The sequence below is a fragment of the Hyperolius riggenbachi genome, chromosome 1 (genome assembly GCF_040937935.1).
Source record: "Hyperolius riggenbachi isolate aHypRig1 chromosome 1, aHypRig1.pri, whole genome shotgun sequence".
Classification (NCBI taxonomy): domain Eukaryota; kingdom Metazoa; phylum Chordata; class Amphibia; order Anura; family Hyperoliidae; genus Hyperolius; species Hyperolius riggenbachi.
The window spans coordinates 447,212,340-447,219,323 of record NC_090646.1 but is presented as its reverse complement, the minus strand read 5'-3'; positions in this window follow the sequence as shown (position 1 = coordinate 447,219,323).

Below are 6,984 nucleotides of genomic sequence, written 5' to 3'. Positions count from 1 at the left end.
ACCCCCTGTCACTGCCACCCATCAATCAGCCCCTAACCTGCCCCTTGCGGGCAATCTGATCACCCCCCCACACCAATAGATCGCCCGCAGATCCGACATCAGATCACCTCCCAAATCCATTGTTTACATCTATTCTCTCCTCTAAACACCCACTAATTACCCATCAATCACCCATCAATCACCCCCTATCACCACCTGTCACTTTTACCTATCAGATCAGACCCTAATCTGCCCCTTGCGGGCACCCAATCACCCGCCCACACGCTCAGATTGCCCTCTGACCCCCCCTTATCAATTCACCAGTGCATTAATTACATCTGTTCTTCCCTGTAATAACCCACTGATCACCTGCCAATCACCTGCCAATCACCTATCACCCATCAATCACCCCCTGTCACCCCCTGTCACTGCCACCCATCAATCAGCCCCTAACCTGCCCCTTGCGGGCAATCTGATCACCCACCCACACCATTAGATCGCCCGCAAACCCGCCTTCAGATTACCTCCCAAATGTATCGTTTACATCTGTTATCTTCTCTAAACACCCACTAATTACCCATCAATCACCCATCAATCACCCCCTATCACCACCTGTCACTGTTACCTATCAGATCAGACCCTAATCTGCCCCTTGCGGGCACCCAATCACCCGCCCACACGCTCAGATTGCCCTCAGACCCCCCCCCCCCCCTTATCAATTCGCCAGTGCATTAATTACATCTGTCCTTCCCTATAATAACCCACTGATCACCTGTCAATCACCTGCCAATCACCTATCACCCATCAATCACCCCCTGTCACTGCCACCCAACAATCAGCCCTAACCTGCCCCTTGCGGGCAATCTGATCACCCACCCACACCAATAGATCGCCCGCAGATCTGACATCAGATCACCACCCAAGCGCAGCGTTTACATCTATTCTCTCCTCTAAACACCCACTAATTACCCATCAATCACCCATCAATCACCCCCTATCACCACCTGTCACTGTTACCTATCAGATCAGACCCTAATCTGCCCCTTGCGGGCACCCAATCACCAGCCCACACGCTTAGATTGCCCTCAGACCCCCCCTTATCAATTCGCCAGTGCAATATTTACATCTGTCCTTCCCTGTAATAACCCACTGATCACCTGCCAATCACCTATCACCCATCAATCACCCCCTGTCACTGCCACCCAACAATCAGCCCCTAACCTGCCCCTTGCGGGCAAACTGATCACCCACCCACACCAATAGATCGCCCGCAGATCCGACATCAGATCACCACCCAAGCGCAGTGTTTCCATCTATTCTCTCCTCTAAACACCCACTAATTACCCATCAATCACCCATCAATCACCCCCTATCACCACCTGTCACTGTTACCCATCAGATCAGACCCTAATCTGCCCCTTGCGGGCACCCAATCGCCCGCCTACACGCTCAGATTGCCCTCAGACCCCCCCTTTAAATTCGCCAGTGCAATATTTACATCTGTTCTCCCCTGTAATAACCCACTGATTACCTGTCAATCACCTATCAATCACCCATCAATCACCCATCAATCACCCCCTGTCACTGCCACCCATCAATCACCCCCTGTCACTGCCACCCATCAATCACCCGCTGTCACTGCCACCCATCAATCAGCCCCTTACCTGCCCCTTGCGGGCAAACTGATCACCCACCCACACCAATAGATCGCCCGCAGATCCGACATCAGATCACCACCCAAGCGCAGTGTTTCCATCTATTCTCTACCCTAAACACCCACTAATTACCCATCAATCACCCCCTGTCACTGCTACCTATCAGATTAGACCCCTATCTGCCCCTAGGGCACTCAATCACCCGCCCACACCCTCAGAATGCCCTCAGACCCCAGCCCTGATCACCTCGCCAGTGCATTGCTTGCATCTATTCCCCCCTCTAATCACACCTTGAGACACCCATCAATCACCTCCTGTCACCCCCTAGCACACCTACCCATCAGATCAGGCCCCAATTTGCCCCGTGTGGGCTCCTGATCACTCGGCCAAACCCTCAGATCCCCCTCAGACCCCCTTCCGATCACCTCCCCAGTGCATTGATTGCATCTATTTTCCCCTCTAACCACCCCCTGAGACACCCATCAATCACCTCCTGTCACCCCCCTAGCACTCCTATCCATCAGATCAGGCCCAATACAACCTGTCATCTAAAAGGCCACCCTGCTTATGACCGGTTCCACAAAATTCGCCCCCTCATAGACCACCTGTCATCAAAATTTGCAGATGCTTATACCCCTGAACAGTCATTTTGAGACATTTGGTTTCCAGACTACTCACGGTTTTGGGCCTGTAAAATGCCAGGGCGGTATAGGAACCCCACAAGTGACCCCATTTTAGAAAAAAAGACACCCCAAGGTATTCTGTTAGGTGTATGACGAGTTCATAGAAGATTTTATTTTTTGTCAAAAGTTAGCGGAAATTAATTTTTATTGGTTTTTTTTCACAAAGTGTCATTTTTCACTAACTTGTGACAAAAAATAAAATCTTCTATGAACTCGCCATACACCTAACGGAATACCTTGGGGTGTCTTCTTTCTAAAATGGGGTCACTTGTGGGGTTCCTATACTGCCCTGGCATTTTAGGGGCCCTAAACCGCGAGGAGTAGTCTAGAAAACAAATGCTTCAAAATGACCTGTGAATAGGACGTTGGGCCCCTTAGCGCACCTAGGCTGCAAAAAAGTGTCACACATGTGGTACCGCCGTACTCAGGAAAAGTAGTATAATGTGTTTTGGGGTGTATTTTTACACATACCCATGCTGGGTGGGAGAAATTTCTATGTAAATGGACAATTGTGTGTAAAAAAATCAAACAATTGTCATTTACAGAGATATTTCTCCCACTTAGCATGGGTATGTGTAAAAATACACCCCAAAACGCATTATACTACTTCTCCTGAGTACGGCGGTACCACATGTGTGGCACTTTTTTACACCCTAAGTACGCTAAGGGGCCCAAAGTCCAATGAGTACCTTTAGGATTTCACAGGTCATTTTGCGACATTTGGTTTCAAAACTACTCCTCACGGTTTAGGGCCCCTAAAATGCCAGGGCAGTATAGGAACCCCACAAATGACCCCATTCTAGAAAGAAGACACCCAAAGGTATTCCGTACGGAGTATGGTGAGTTCATAGAAGATTTTATTTTTTGTCACAAGTTAGCGGAAAATGACACTTTGTGAAAAAAAACTATTAAAATCAATTTCCGCTAACTTGTGACAAAAAAATAAAAACTTCTATGAACTCACCATACTCCTAACGGAATACCTTGGGGTGTCTTCTTTCTAAAATGGGGTCATTAGTGGGGTTCCTATACTGCCCTGGCATTTTAGGGGCCCTAAACCATGAGGAGTAGTCTTGAAACAAAAATGACATGTGAAATCCTAAAGGTACTCATTGGACTTTGGGCCCCTTAGTGCAGTTAGGGTGCAAAAAAGTGCCACACATGTGGTATCGCCGTACTCGGGAGAAGTAGTATAATGTGTTTTGGGGTGTATTTTTACACATACCCATGCTGGGTGGGAGAAATACCTCTGTAAATGACAATCTTTTGATTTTTTTACACACAATTGTCCATTTACAGAGGTATTTCTCCCACCCAGCATGGGTATGTGTAAAAATACACCCCAAAACACATTGTACTACTTCTCCCGAGTATGGCGATACCACATGTGTGGCACTTTTTTGCACCCTAACTGCGCTAAAGGGCCCAAAGTCCAATGAGTACCTTTAGGATTTCACAGGTCATTTTGAGAAATTTCGTTTCAAGACTACTCCTCACGGTTTAGGGCCCCTAAAATGCCAGGGCAGTATAGGAACCCCACAAATGACCCCATTTTAGAAAGAAGACACCCCAAGGTATTCCGTTAGGAGTATGGTGAGTTCATAAAAGATTTTATTTTTTGTCAAAAGTTAGCGGAAATTGATTTTAATTGTGTTTTTCCACAAAGTGTCATTTTCCGCTAACTTTTGACAAAAAATAAAATCTTCTATGAACTCACCATACTCCTAACGGAATACCTTGGGGTGTCTTCTTTCTAAAATGGGGTCATTTGTGGAGTTCCTATACTGCCCTGGCATTTTAGGGGCCCTAAACCGTGAGGAGTAGTCTTGAAACGAAATTTCTCAATGTGACCTGTGAAATCCTAAAGGTACTCATTGGACTTTGGGCCCTTTAGCGCAGTTAGGGTGCAAAAAAGTGCCACACATGTGGTATCGCCGTACTCAGAAGAAGTAGTATAATGTGTTTTGTGGTGTATTTTTACACATACCCATGCTGAGTGGGAGAAAGATCTCTGTAAATGGACAATTGTGTGTAAAAAAAATTACCAATTGTCATTTACAGAGATATTTCTCCCACCCAGCATGGGTATGTGTAAAAATACACCCCAAAACACATTATACTACTTCTCCTGAGTACGGCAATACCACATGTGTGGCACTTTTTTGCAGCCTAACTGCGCTAAGGGGTCCAAAGTCCAATGAGCACCTTTAGGCTTTACAGGGGTGCTTACAATTTAGCACCCCCCAAAATGTCAGGACAGTAAACACACCCCACAAATGACCCCATTTTGGAAAGTAGACCCTTCAAGGTATTCAGAGAGGGGCATGGTGAGTCCGTGGCAGATTTCATTTTTTTTGTCGCAAGTTAGAAGAAATGGAAACTTTTTTTTTTTTTTTTCTCACAAAGTGTCATTTTCCGCTTACTTGTGACAAAAAATAATATCTTCTATGAACTCACTATGCCTCTCAGTGAATACTTTGGGATGTCTTCTTTCCAAAATGGGGTCATTTTGGGGGTATTTATACTATCCTGGAATTCTAGCCCCTCATGAAACATGACAGGGGGTCAGAAAAGTCAGAGATGCTTGAAAATGGGAAAATTCTCTTTTTGCACCATAGTTTGTAAACGCTATAACTTTTACCCAAACCAATATACACTGAATGTTTTGTTTTTTTAACAAAAACATGTTTGTCCACATTTTTCGCGCTGCATGTATACAGAAATTTTACTTTATTTGAAAAATGTCAGCACAGAAAGTTAAAAAAATCATTTTTTTGTCAAAATTCATGTCTTTTTTGATGAATATAATAAAAAGTAAAAATCGCAGGAGCAATCAAATAGCACCAAAAGAAAGCTTTATTAGTGACAAGAAAAGGAGCCAAAATTCATTTAGGTGGTAGGTTGTATGAGCGAGCAATAAACCGTGAAAGCTGCAGTGGTCTGAATGGAAAAAAAGTGGCCGGTCCTTAAGGGGTAGAAAGCCCTAGGTCCTCAAGTGGTTAAACAATGATGCTGGCCAGCTTCCCTGCTCCCTACACAGTTTTTTGGCAGTTAGACAGAGCAACTGCCATTCACTAAGTGCTTTTGAAAATAAATATATCCCGGAGAATCACCTCTAAAGAGATGGACTAGTCCAAAACCTGTCACTTCTGTCAGATTTCAACTACCTACTGTAAGTGACAGCAACATAGGAGAAAAGTAATGTATGGCTCATTTTGCTCTGGAAAAAATGTACTTATTTGTATATGTTTGCACATATTTTAAATTTTACAGTTTTTCACTGTAGTGCCCCTTTAATTATCACACTAATCCTCCTCCCACCTACTCCTAACGCTAAATTGATCATTTGGGGCTGCCCTAGCTGCTAAATGCATTGTGGCCTATTGCGGCACACTAATTACCAGGAAGCAGCATGCACCCATCTTACCTGTTTTGCAATTCTGCACCCCACAAGATTGCGTTCTGGTTTCAGTAGGGCTGCAGAGACATCAACAGCTTGCCTGCTTTTCTCACCCAGAACAGCAGGGACCTGTTCTGTACAAGCACCACATAAAACATTGGAGATAAATTGTTTCAGGGAAAGGTATCTTTATTCAAACCTGAATTAACCCTTTGGCAGCCAATTTATTTAGAGGCTTGCAAGTTCTCCAGGCCAATTTATTTCAGCACATTTATGTATTTGTTTCATTTCCTTGCTTCTAATTACTACTGATGTAATGAGTATTTGTCTAATGGTTTAAACAAATCTTCCTACAGGAGAACACAGTAGAATCTCATAGTAAATTCTGATATAGTAAACCTTTCTTTATTACAGTAGAATCACTTTATAGTAAACTCCAAGGGACCAGGAAGAGTAGTTTACTATGTCAGAATCGGTCATACATTGTATATTTATGCAGGCGCATTTGCTGGGACCTAGGGACTGAGTTTACTATATCCAGAGGTTTTCTATATCAGTGTTTAATATAATGAGATTCTTGTGTAGTAAATGCTGATATAGTAAACTCAGTCACACACACTCTGTCAGGACAAACCCTGGTATATCAGCAGTTAGTTACTCATAAATAAAAAACTAAATAGTTAGTTGATAGGAGTACACAGTTAAGTGGTACCTAAATACAAGGCGCAATACAATAATATGTATAAAGTTATAATGGTGAGTGGAGGTCTTTGCTTATCCCCCAACACTGTGGTGAGCACAGTGAGGTGTAGCTATTCCACTTAAAATGACACCTTGAAATCAAATAGGTGACAGTTGTGCTACTTGTACTTGGTCTATGCCTGATTGTGCAAGTGACCCTTACAAGCAGAGGTGAAGGCACGTCCTGCCACCTAATGAGACTGAGGAATATGAACAGTGCAGGTGCTATTTACATGGTGCTTGTAACATAATAACTGACATGTTTCACCCAGATGGTTTTATCAAAGTTGCTGTACATGCAGCCTCCTGCACAACCCAGCTAAGAAGCATGGCAATCGGACTCACCTCCTATTTTTGTCCCTAAGGGGACATGCTGCCGGAGGTGTCCGATCGCTGCTGTCACTTTTTTTTTTCTTCTGCCTCATAGAGGCTCTCTCTCCCTCCTTTCCCTCCCTCTCCTTCCTCCCTCCCTCCCCTCCGCCTACAGAATTGAACAGGATGGCGATCCATCCTGTTTTTCGCCTCT